Consider the following 13765-nt stretch of genomic DNA (forward strand, 5'->3'; position numbering starts at 1 on the left):
ATCTGATAATCCTTTATGAGAATTGACAAGAATATGCTCTTTCTTTATTTCCGACATTGAAACCGACAGAAAATAATTCATTTCACTTTCCCATCACTTTGTGGGTTCTGGAGGGCAAATGGGAGTAGTATAAACTTATTGTTGTTACTAAAGTCAGCAGCTATGAGCCAGAATTAATGAGCCATTGTCATTTAAGCATAATTTTTCTAACCCCTTAAGCGGCCTCAATCTGGGGCAGCACACAATCTATTTTGCACCACTCCATTGGTGCAGATCACTCTTAAATCCAGTGGATCCAATCAATAGAGGGTCTCTCTTTCATAGGATTCTTGAGTTGCAGAGCCATAGTGAGTCCCTGTGATCTGTGACTAAGGTACTATCCTTCCCCTATGATTGGGTACAACTAGCACAGACTGGAATAGGTGACTTTGCACCCTCTTCCATCCCACAGCAGCGCCAAGTACTCCTTGATGGCAGCTGTGTGGCTGGACTGGTAAACCCTATTATAGAAGCTTTTGTTAAACTAATAAACTTCAAAATTATTGAAATATAAAATACTAGATCGAGATAAAAGATGCTTAACAGGATAACACTTCCCATAGCATGTATGTAGACATTAAACCTGCTACTAATTAAAAAACAAAAAGTGACCAAGTCTGTCTACTTGTTTTCCTGTACAAATTCAGACTGACAAGTTGTGTTTCTACATTCTCAGCAGGTGCAGAGAGAAAGCAAAATCACAATGTTTTTTTATTCCATTGATAGTAAGACTTTAAAAGCTGCAGCATTTTTCTAGTGTGGAAATTATGTATATATATGTGGCAGGGGGAAGCATGCTATCCAACTAGTCTACAATCATTCTGGTTATATAAAAGCAATTAAACTACTTAAAGACTGATACAGAGGTAGATTAATGCAAGAGCTTTGGATCTAGGCCCTGCTCAAAAAGGTCCCAGATGGAGCAATGAGGTAGGACAGTGGTTCTCAACCAGGGGTACACAGAGGTCTTCCAGGGGATACATCAACTCATCTAGATATTTGCCTTGTTTTACAACAGGCTACATAAAAGCCACTAGTGAAGTCAGTACAAACTAAAATTTCATACAGACAATGATCTGTTTATACTGCTTTATATACTATACACTTAAATGTAAATACAGTATTTATATTCCCAATTGATCAATTTTATAATTCTATGGCAAAAATGAGAAAATAAGCAATTTTTCAATTAGTGCTGTGATGCTTTTGTATTTTTATGTCTGATTCTGTAAGCAAGTAGCTTTTAAGTGAGGTGAAAATTGGGGGTACACAGGACTAATCAGCCTCCTAAAAGGGGTACAGTAGTCTGGAAAGGTCGAGAGCCACAGAGGTAGGGTACCAGACCGCCATGCACAGCTGACTGATGTTGGCCAGCTGCCTTCTGAGGTAGGCTAAACTTCCTCTTTTGGGAGAGAGACAACTATTCATCTAGGGGAGGGAGAGGTGCCTCAAAGTTGTTGTTTTTTTCTTTTTTTAGCGGGGGAAGTGATTCTAATGGATTAGCATCCCTTTACCATTAATCTATCCCTGACTATACAAGTTTGTATAGGATCGTAAGTGTGAATGGTGCTTTCCAGGCTAGAAGAAAGATGAGGACTTACAATCTACATTAATATGTAAGGAAAGGTATTTCTTCTGAAAGAAGGAATAATCACACTGAAGTCATTCACCTGAGGTTAGGTTTCAACATTACAGACTGTCTGGGAGAAACTAAAGGGATGCACTCAAGGACTGCTTAGGCTAACAGTGTGTCACTCCAGATTTACACCATTGTTCCTAATACTGAATATTTAAAAAAAAAACTTTAAATGAACCAGTGTGTATCTTATAGGAAATAGCATAGGTGTATCATTTTGTATACTATACATTAAATATCATTATGCTGTTCATATTTTTCAGCACAGGCTGCAATCTTTTTTTCTTTTCTTGTGGGGGAGCAAGCAAGGACAGATTGATGAAGGTGAAGATTTATTGACTTGGTCCACTGTTGAGGCACATTGATTTTTAGCTTGTTAATCTTGACGGTAACACGTGAAACAATTTGTTTTGTTTTGGTTGATCCTTGTGTCAATTCTGGTACTGAGGAGTGCTGAATCCTGAGTAAGTATTTTTATAGAGAACTGTTCTACCAATTTGTGCTGCTTCTGACAATACTGCTAGTACTAAGAATCACAAGATTTGTATTAAATATTTGTTTTAGCTACTATATTGGGATTGTTAGCCTATATTAATTCTTTCAGCTGGCATTTATCAGCAAATACCCTTTCTGCCTACACTCCCTGCAGAAACAGTTTTCTTCAAAATATGAATTTTATGCAACTTTTAGGCTCTAAAATCAGAGGATTTTTTTTAAGTCAGTAATGGAGATCAAACAAGGAAAAAAAACATACATGTACTTTATCTGATAAAATTGTTATAGCTGGTTCATTTTGGTTATTCTTGATTTGATTCTGATGTTATATATTGTACACGGTCCAATGCATATCTTTTGTAAAACTATCATAGGTCAGAATTATTCACATAAAGCTCTATCTTATCTTCTAAGCAGGAACCTTTAGCTAGATAAAGCATTTATATTAAATGAGAGCGTGTGGTCTAGGAGATAGGAGGGAACTGAAGTCAGAAACTCATAATTCTGCCACTGATGCAGCAAGTGATGTTGGGCAAATTATTTTGTCCGTCTATACCGTAGCTTGCCCATCTGTAAAAGGGGAATAATACTTGGACGTTTTAAAGCAATTTGAGGTCGTGAGGTGAAATGTGCTATAGAAGTGCATAGTATTTTTATAATTAACAATGCTCCCTTCTCCCCTGAATATTTCATGGTGGTCTCATAAAGATGACTCCTACCATGGAGCTTATGAAAATATGTTTGAACTTGATGGTGTTAACATTTAGTTATGTCTTTGTTTCTATTACTTCTGCTCCTGTGCCAGGCAACAGAAGAGGAAACCACGTATTTGGAGGTCTTTTTTTCTCCAACTGATTCAAATAGATCTTCAGAGCATCTTCCCGTTGTTAAAAGCCTGACTGATAATTCATCTTCAAATTTGTCTTCGGAGGAAGAAGAAATTTCACGTTATTTTAATTTTCCAAGACTTTTTTTAGTCTCTCACTTCAAGTGATGCCACAGAGAAAGAGGTAGTGAAAGAGCACATCCATCATCTTTACAGGTAGTCAAAAAGACAGTATCCTTTTAAAAATCATAGCAAGGAAAATCAATTCAAACATGATGTTTTCCAAAAGCTCACACATCTATATTTAAATAGATTCAACCACTTTGTATAACTGCAGAAAATATTTAAATGGTAATAATGTATTCAGTGCTCTACACGATGTAGTTTCACAGTCCTTGCTCTGAGGAGCGTACACTTGACAAGACAAGATACAGGTAAAAAGATACATTCATGTAGGAAAATGAAAGGTTATACAACTAGGAACAAACAATGTTGGTCACCCTGATAGGTTGTAGGATTGTGTTCTGTGAATGTGACTTACATTCTTTGTTCTTAGATGTATAACTTGTGATTCTGATAAGGATGTGGGGTCACAGTGAATAAATAGAGGTTTATTACCCCATGCAGTAACTGAAGTTCTGTGAGATGTGTTCCTCTATAGGTGCTCCACTCTTGATTGGAGATTTTCATGAGCAATGTCTGTTCGGTCCATGCACGTGCCATTGGTATCCTCATGCCCTGCACCGAGGCTATGTCAGATTGCACAGACAAACCACTCCCTCAGTTCCTTCTGCACCACTGAGTCTCAGAAGAAACTCCAAAGCAGAGCGGAAGGAGGGTGGTAGTTGAGCACCCATGGGGGATACATCTTGAAGAACTACAGTTACTGCACAGGGTGAGTAACCTCTCTTTCATCTTTGAGTAGGGTCCCTATGGGTGATCCATTCTTGGTGACTCCCAAGGACTATTCCCAGAAGGAGGAGTGGGGGCATTTGGAATGGAGTCCATCACAGAGGCAAGAACTGCCTTGCCGAATGTAGTGTCGGACCTGGAGGCATCATCCAGGACATTGTGTCTAGAGAGAAGGCATGCATCAAAGACCATGTAGCGGCTCTGCAGATCTCTGAAATAGTGCAACGGTAGAGATGGACTGTCAATACTATAGTAGCATACTACAATACACTTGGGAAATCCATTTAGAAAGTCTCTGGGTAGAAATGGCAGAGCTGTCTCAATCAAAACAAAGAGTCCAGTGGATTTACGAAATGGTTTAGTTCTATCAAGACAGAAGGATAATGCTCTCCTGACATCTAGAGTTGGAAGTATGTGGTTTTGGAAGGTTGGAAGTATGTGGTTTGGGAAAGAAAACTGGTAGGTATATGATCTGATTCAGATGAAATTCAGAAGTTACTTTAGGTAGAAACCTGATCCTTGTAAAATATTGTGAAGTGGGGGAGGAGGTCCGCCATTAAGTCCCCAATCTCTCTGACTCTGCAGTGTGAGGTAATAGTCACTAGGAAGGCTGTTTTACTAGATAAATCCAATAAGGAGCAGGTGAACATCAGTTCAACGAGGTTTTCTGGGGCTTTCGAGAAACAAGTTCAGGTCCCAGGCAGGGGTAGGAACCTTTATCTATGGGAAGACATTCCCCAGACCTTTTATATATCTTGTGGTTGTGAGGTGAGCAAACAGAGAAAAACCCTCAATAGTAGTATGAAAGGATGTTAAGGCCATCAGATGAACCTTGAGGGAATTATGGGACATCCTGATTTATTAAGATATAGCAGGTGCTTGAGGATGAGCGGAAGCGGGGCAGATTTGGGAGCAGCATTGTGGAGTTCACATCAGTGGCCAAATCTTGTCTACTTTTGAAGGTAAGTAGTTCTGGTGGAAACTTTTCTACTATTTAATAGTATGTGTTATATCTCACAGAGCAGGATGACTCTAGCTCCATGAACCATCAAGGAATGACCCTTCAGGCAAAGAATGCCCAAGTTGGGATGCATCAGAGGACCAGAGTCCTGGGAAAGGAAATTAGTAGTTGGGAGATTTATCAGATCGAGAGCAAGATGAAACAGGTAAGGGAACCATGCTTGCTTTGACCATGTCAGGGCTATCAGAATGGCTCTGGCCTTGTCCTGTTTGATCTTATTGCCTTGAGGATGAGAAGCATTGGAGGGAAGGTATAAACAGCCCCTTCGTCCATGGCAGGCGCAAGGCCTCCCCCAGAGAATTGTGATCCAACCCGCCCCCCTGGACAAAATAGGTGGCATTTTTTGTTTGTAGTTTGTGGCAAAAAGGTCTACTTGTGGAAACTCCTAAGCCCAAAAGATTCCAGCCAGAACCTGGGATCCAACTCCCATTTGTAGTCTTGGAAGAAGCACCTGCTGAGCATGTCAGCTGTGAGATTCTGTATGCTGGGCAGCTGTGTTGCTAAGATTCTTATGTGATACTTTATGAACCAACTCCACTCATTTTATTGCCTTTGTACAGAGGGAAGGTGATCTTGCCTCTTGATATAAAACATGCAAGCCGTGTTGTCTGTCATGACTTTGATGGATCTGTGTCTGATGAGAGGAAGGAAATGAAAACAGGAATTTCTGACAGCTCTAATCTCCAGACAGTTGATATGGAGGGTGGTCTCAGGATGACCATCTGCCCTGGATTGTTAGAGAGCCAAGATGCACCCCTCTCTCCCCCCCGATCCAAACAGAGATGTATCCATGGTTATGGTTACTGTTGGCACCAGTTAGAGGAAGGGGACCCCTGTGATGAATCTTCCACCAATCTAGGGAATATATTACCTGCTGGGGGACCAACATCTCCTTGCCTAGACTCTGTCTGTTTGGTGAGTAAACTGTTCTGAGCCACCCCTGGAAAAAGTAGAGGTGTAACCTCACATGCTGTGTCATGAAGGTGCAAACCACCATGTGACCCAGAAGTTGAAGATCTGGGGGCTGTCCTGAGTCATTTTGACAAGGCTTGATAAAGTCCAGAATCTCTCCAAGGAAAGAGATGCCATGGATGTTAGGAAATCCAAGGGCACCCCTATGAATTGTATTATCCTGAACGGGATTTAGTGTTGATTTTTCCATGTTCAGCTGAAGGCGCAGGTCCAAAAAGAGAGCAAACACTGTCCTTGGGGCAGAAAACACTTCTTGGTAGGATCAAGGCCGAGTAGCCAATAGTTGAAGTATGGGAATACCATGATAGCCTGATGACGTAGATAAGCAGCCACTACTGACAAAACCTTTGAGAACATTCTCGGAGCCAAGGAGAGGCTGAAGGGGAACACACAATACTGAAAACCCGAACCACCAAAAAAGAAAATCAACCTTCTGCTGGTGGCATCTTACTAATATAATGAAAATGAACATGCGTCAGTCCACTTTGCTTTGGATTGTTATCGAGCAGAACCCGTCATCAGCATGTATTCTGGAATAGTGGTTGAAGCATGAAGGGACATATGAATCTTTAGCGTATCTGGCACATAAATATCTCGCGATGCTGGCTACAACAGTGCCATGATTGAATGCCTGATCTCACTTTCAGGTGACATTGTAAACAAGATGTGGGCAGCATTATCTCCTGCAAACTTGTTTGAACGATTGGCTGAAGTAGGACTGAGTGGAATTGTAGGTTCTAAAGTTTTACATTGTTTTATTTTTGAATGCAGTTTTTTTTACATAATTCTACATTTGTAAGTTCAACTTTCATTATAAAGAGATAGCACTACAGTACTTGTATTAATTGAATTGAAAAATACTATTTCTTTTGTTTTTTACAGTGCAAATATTTTTAATAAATAAATATGAAGTGAGCACTGTACACTTTGTATTCTATGTTGTAACTGAAATCAGTATATTTGAAAATTTAGAAAACATCCAGAAATATTTAAACAAATGGTATTCTATTATTGTTTAACAGTGCGATTAGTCGTGATTGATTTTTTTAATCGCTTGACTGCCCTAGTCTGCAGTGATTGATGCCCAGCCATAGTAAAAAGGGCGTAATTGGTGGCTAAAGACCTGGTTAGTATTCGGTATTCGCACTGTCAGGTGAGGGAGGTTATGTGCATTGACTCCTTGTCCTTCCGATGACTCGGCAAAGGTCATGGTGCCAGAAGTGCCTAGTGCTGCAAAGGTGCTGACCCGCAGGATGGTTGGCACCGAGGACAGCTACCTGGCAGAAGACCGTTTCTTTTTAATCACCTTTCTCTGCGGTGGGGTTGTAGCTCTTATCCTCAATCTTTTAGAGGAATGAGCTTTGCCTTTAGTTGAGGGCGATGTACCCAGGGAGCTCCTGGTGGAAGGTGTCTGTTGCTCTGGGTTGGAGGTTGATCGGATTGTATTTTTATAGGACAGAACCTTACATGAGGGTAGCATGCATGTGGACGGTGAATACAACAAACTGTAAATCACTGAAACTTGCTGATTGTTTCTCTGTCTTTGACTCAGATGTTATCTTGACCCCATTCTAGACCCATACACATCTGTTTAAATTAATGCTTTACAATGTAAATTCACCTGTTCTCACCTATCAGAGTTTATAATCAGTGTCCTCCTCTAGCTCCTTTCTCATCATCAGAGTGTATGCCTGTGATAAATGAAAATGGGGTGGGGGTAAGCTCCCTTTTATGGACACCCAGCCAGCCAGATATAAAATCCCTCTTAGTAGTTGTTTTCTACTTGCTTTACTTGTAAAGAGTTGTCTCCTTGAGTAAGTAAAAGGAGGGAGTGGACACCTGACCAAAAGAGCCAATGGGAAGGCTAGAACTTTTTAAAATTGGGAAAAAACTTCCCCTTTGTCTGTCTGTTATTGTTCTAGGGGAGAAGCAGAGACAGGGCTGGAACTATGCTGTAAGAAGCTTGGGGCCAGATATGAAAAATAATCTGAATCATACCTAGAAACTACTCACTTGAAACCCCCAGAAACGTAAGTAGATCAGGAAATGTCTAGGAAGACGCAATTAGGTTTATCTCTGTTTATTTCTTTATGGCTTGTGGACTCCTCAGTGTAACCGCAAATGCTTTTGTTTTTCTTGTAACCTTTAAGCTGGAGCTCAAGAAGGTTATTCTTGGTGCTTAATTCTTGTAAGTGGGTTTTTTAAATCTAGCAATCGCTTGAGTTTTCAAATGTATTTTCTTTCTTTTTGTTTTTAATAAAATTTACCTTTTTTTAGAACTGGATTGGATTTTGTGTCCTAAGAGGTTTGTGCACATGTTGTTTAATTAGCTGGTGGCAACAGCTGATTTTCCTTTGTTTTCTTTCTCAGCCCTTCCCCGGAGCGGGGGTGAAAGGACTTGGGAATTCCTTCCTATGGGGTACCCTCAAGTGCATCTTCCTGGGCTCTCAAAGGGTTTTTTGCACTTGAGTGGTGGCAGCATCTACCCATCCAAGGTCAGAGAAAAGCTGTAACCTTGGGAGTTTAACACAAGCCTGGAGTGGCCAGAATTAATTTTTAGAATCCTTGGGGGGCCCTACCTTCTGCACTCAAAGTGCCAGAGTGGGGAATCAGCCTTTACAATGCCTAAACTACAGTTGCCAGTGTGACAAAGTCAGGCTGGACGGCTGCAAGAGGGTCTGGGAAGGCCAATATCTTAGCCCCAGAATGTTAAGGGCCCTGTTTTGGACAAGCTGAGAAGGGGTTACCTCAGGTCTATTAGGGACACCTGAATCCAAACCGGCCCGGCCCGCCAGGGGCTTACCCTGCACAAGCGGCGTCCCAAGTTTGGGAAACACTGCCATAAGGGAATGGCCAAACCCAAGTGCCTGCTAGGGGAAGCACGGACACCTCAAGGCAAGCAACAGGACGACACCCTGCCTCAGTGAGGAGGCAGGGAAAGGTATCCCCTTTTTGTTTTGGAGTTTACAAGACTGTTTCCTTTTTTCTTTGAGTAAGGATCACCCCTTAGGCTGACCCTGGGGCCTACCCTGAAAACACAGCCAAAGGAGCACAGAAGGGGGAAGGCACATTGCCCAGAGTGGGGCTGATTTACCCCAGGTCCACCATCACCAGAGGGGGAAGTGCTAGGTCTGGTGAGACGAAGGAGGTGCCTTGCCACACCAGAAAGCAAGGAAGGGGTACTTCCTTTCCTCCTTCCAACACAGTATCTTCAAGCAGCATTGTCCTTTGGCACTTCCTGGAGCTCTCTGCTATGGAAAGCCTTTGGCATTCTGTGGTTACTCAGCAGGGGTAGTCAGCAGGGATGGCTAGCTAATTTTTATTGACTTGAAACCTAGCATATAATTTGTTTATAAAAGTTGGATTTGTTTTTAAAGAATGGCATAAATTGTTCTTTCTGGGCTAGCTTTGGTTTGTTTTGGTTTTTTTTTACTCTGCACATGCCAAGTACATATATGGTGATTACAGTGCCATCAGTCTTCTGCTAAAGACTGTCAAATGACAAATCAAGCAGTATAAACTACCAACTGCAATTATCAGAGGGGTAGCCGTGTTAGTCTGGATCTGTAAAAGCAGAAAAGAGTCCTGTTATGCATCCGACAAAGTGGGCGAAGCCGAAAGCTCATGCTCCTATACGTCTGTTAGTCTATAAGGTGCCACAGGACTCTTTTCTGCTTCAACTGCAATTACACACTCTGGACACTGCTTCTAGGAGGACTTGGGGGGAAAAATGGCTAATTAAAATGATTAGTGTCGCACTAGGTGGTTTACGTCAAATTTATCTCTAATTTAATAATTTGTTCAATTTCGTATCAAAAGCATGTCTCTCAGCACAGTTGAAATTAGAGGTCAACAACTAAGAGCTTACAATCAGCACTGCAGTTCTAAGACGACATATATGAGCCACTCACCTTTAGAAAGTCAAAAATGGCACTGTCAAGATTAAAATTGCATTAAAAATTCCTTACTTTCATTGGACCAACTTCTGTTGGTGAAAGAGACAAGCTTTTGACATGCACAGAGCAGCTCAAAAGCTTCTCTCTTTCACCAACAGAAGCTGGTCCAGTAAAAGATATTATCTCACCCATCTTGTCTTTCTAATATCCTGGGGCCAACACAGCTACAACACTGCAAATGAGATCTTTAAGCACTAGACAAGACCTTCATGCAAATGACAGTACCCACAGAAGCATAGTAGGTGGCACTCTTCCCACTGAGTCAGTACTGAACCAATGCCCTAGGAAGGTACCCTTTACTAAATCCCAACTCCACTTTTCACAGCACCTATGTGTTCCTTGGATCTCCCCTGTCCCAGTACTAACCCAGACACTGCTCTGCCCTGGTTAGCTGTTTTAGAATTGACTGGATCACAGCACAGGATGTCAAATATCAGAGGGGTAGCCGTGTTAGTCTGGTTCTGTAGAAGCAGCAAAGAATCCTGTGGCACCTTATAGACTAACAGACGTTTTGCAGCATGAGCTTTCGTGGGTGAATAGCTTGCATCCGAAGAAGTGGGTATTCACCCACGAAATAGCTTGCATCCGAAGAAGTGGGTATTCACCCACGAAAGCTTATGCTGCAAAACGTCTGTTAGTCTATAAGGTGCCACAGGATTCTTTGCTGCTTCCTTAGCACAGGATGGTAAGTCTAAAAGAACTTTAGCAGTCTTAATTTATTGTCATCATTCATGCTGTTTATTGTTTGCATTTTACTCTGCTTGAGTAGTGTATAAATATGTTTAATAGAGGAAAGCATTTCCAAAACAGTGTGGATTGCATTTAAATGTTTCTTTTTTAGAAAAAGAAGAGAGAAATCTGGTGTAAGTGGATGCAACTCCTAGAGAAGTTTATATAAGTTGCAGCTGTTTGCAATAGGGATGAATTTCTCCAGTATGTATTTTAATATGTTAACTTGTGTACTCTTTTAATGGCTTTAAGATTTTTTTCATAATTTTTTATCATATTACATTGTTTCCATTGCTGCTTCATTTGCTTTGTCTATTTCCTGCCCTTTTAGACTTTCCATTATATATACATTAAATAAAACAATGCATGCAACTTACATACCTTTTGCTATTACTGTATGTATATTACCAAAAGGTTACAGTCTAAATAGACATAGAGTCCTTGTCTTCACTAGAATTTTTTTTTTTTTTTTACTGTGTTACTACACGTTAACTAATTAACACACAGTAAAATCCTAGAGTGGACAATGCAGTTGTAGGGAAGGAGAATAAGTTATACCGTATAGGGCACCTTTTTAACTATTATACCTGTATTCATCAGGAGTTATACTAGTATAAATGTTTTGGTTAAAAAAAAAAATACCCCAACGTGAAATAGTATTACCAGCCCAAGACGTGTGTGCAGACCAGACCTAGGATTTTACTCTGTAATAAAAAAGACAAAACACTTTTTTTTATAGCATAGATTCACCCAAAGGGTATGTCTACACAGTGCCTGGAAGGTGTGACTTCCAGCTCCGGGACACATTACATGCACTAATTCTGCTGAGCTTATGCACTAAAAATAACAGCGCATCTAAGGCTGTATAAGTGTTGGCTTGCACTAGCTGCCCAAGCATGTACTCAGGGGCTGGGGTAGGACTGTACTAAATCAAAGCTAGCTCTGGTACATCTACATGTGCTGCAATCACACCACCTGACTACAGTGTAGATCAGGGGTAAGCAACCTATGGCACACGCGCCGAAGGCGGCACGTGAGCTGATTTTGAGTGGCACTCTCACTGCCCTGGTCCTGGCCACCAGTCTGGGACCTCTGCATTTTAATTTAATTTTAAATGAAGCTTCTTAAACATTTTAAAAACCTTATTTACTTTACATACAACAATAGTTTAGTTATATATTATAGACTTATAGAAAGAGACCTTCTAAAAACGTTAAAATGTATTACTGGCACGCGAAACCTTAAATTAGAGTGAATAAATGAAGACTCAGCACACCACTTCTGAAAGGTTGCCGACCCCTGGTGTAGATAATGCAGGAGAACATGCATGAAGCCATGTTGTAGCCATATGCTCCCCACCAGGATTTAACCCCACCAGGATTTAACCCCACCAGCTCAGCATCTATTAAAGGCTGTGTGCCTTGTCTATAGACTTTTCAGCCATGCTAGTCAGAACATTTTAGTGAATGTGCTCTTACATCACACTTTTTAATCCTCGTCTAGCTAAGGCCAGAAGAGACCCAGAGAGAACCTTGCTGCCCCCTTGCTCCCACTAGGTGGGGAGCTCTCTCCTAGGCCTTTCAAAGCACAGGTCAACAGAGGGACCCAAACCCAGACAGGATCCCCTCCATAGCACCCAGAGACCTCCTCCCTCCTCCAGAGACCACCTCATTTCCCCTAGAGACCTAAGTTCCCTCTAAGATGTGTGGCCACACAGCTGCCTATTAAGCCCCCACGCAGGGGCTCAGTGCTGGGGCAGGAAGATGCCCCTTCCCACAGACCCCAGTGTGGAGCTGCCGTGGTGAGGAGAGGCGCCCCTCCCCGCCAGCCCTAGTGTAGACCTGCCACGGCCGGGGGAGAGGCGCTTCTCCCCCGCTGACCCCAGCATTGATCTGCCCCGGACTTGCTGGGGGAGAGGAGCCCCTCCCTTGGCCCAGCAGAGCCCCCAGCCAGTCCTATTCAACATATTCAGAAATGATCGGGAAAAAGGGGTAAACAGTGAGGTGGCAAAATTTTCAGATGATACAAAACTACTCAAGATAGTTAAGTCCCAGGCAGACTGTGGAGACTACAAAAAGATCTCTCAAAACTAGGTGATTGGGCAAGAAAATGGCAGATGAAATTCAATGTTGATAAATGAAAAGGATACTCCTGGGGAATTATGTGCCACAGCACGTGTGCAGAATTCATGTCCCCTGCAGATTTCTTTGCTTTTCTGCTGAAAAATGACTGACAGGGAATTGAAGGGAAGCTGCAGTAACAGTTATGCACCACTCCCTAGCTGTGCAGGTTGATTATTTCAGGTACCCAGAGCAGCCAGTGGAGAAGTAAATCACCGCAGGGCTGCAGACACCCCAGCCAGTGGCTCCTACCCTGAGCTGTTAATCTCGTCTGGGCTGGGGGCAGGGGAGGATGGGATTACCTCTTCCCCTGCAAGGACTGGCTGGGACTGTGTCAGGCCAACACCCAGAAACTTTCCCCAGCTGCAGGAAGCTCAACAGCCTCCCCAGTTTCCTGCCCCCAAATTGGAATTGGAAAAGCTTCAGACAAGGGCAACAAAAATGATTAGGGGGTGCGGAACGGCTGCCATAAGAGGCGAGATTAATAAAATTGGGACTTCTCAGCTTGGAAAAGAGCTGGCTGAGGGGAGATATGATTGATGTCTATAAAATCATGACTGGGGTGAAGAAAGTAGATAAGGAAGTGTTATTGACTCCTCATAGCACATGAACTAGGGGGTCACCAAATGAAATTAATAGGCAGCAGGTTTAAAGCAGAAGGAAGTATTTCTGCACACAACACACAGTTAACCTGTGGAACGCCTCGCCAGGAGCTGTTGGGAAGGCCAAGACTGTAACAGGGCTCATAATGGCTGTTAGCCAGGCTGGGCAGGGAGGGTGTCCCTGGCCCCTGCTTGCCAGGAGCTGGGACTGGGCGACAGGGGAGGGCTCACTGGGCGATTCCCTGCTCTGTTCATTCCCTCTGGGGCACCTGGCACTGGCCACACCCTGGGTCTGACCCCCCTCCCCCCGGGGCTCCCGCCCCTCACACGGGCCCTTGCCAGAGGCGGCGGGGCCGGGCCGGGCCGGGCTCTCCCGCGAGCCCAGTCCAGCCCCAGGCGGGACTCGCCGGCCCCTTCCCCCCCGCCCGGGATTCCAATGCGGCCGCTGCGGGGCGTC

The 13765-nt window shown here is 42.8% G+C and overlaps 1 long non-coding RNA gene across 1 annotated transcript; it reads left to right on the forward strand.

Moving 5' to 3' along the window:
* Positions 1–1912: 1912 nt before the first annotated feature.
* On the forward strand, positions 1913–8396 carry LOC120373470. The gene is made up of 4 exons (XR_005585552.1): positions 1913–2139; positions 2976–5074; positions 7824–7931; positions 8272–8396. It is a non-coding gene; the product is annotated as an uncharacterized LOC120373470 (long non-coding RNA).
* Positions 8397–13765: the final 5369 nt, after the last annotated feature.

This window comes from Mauremys reevesii, linkage group 10 (genome assembly GCF_016161935.1).
Source record: "Mauremys reevesii isolate NIE-2019 linkage group 10, ASM1616193v1, whole genome shotgun sequence".
Taxonomy (NCBI): Eukaryota; Metazoa; Chordata; order Testudines; family Geoemydidae; genus Mauremys; species Mauremys reevesii.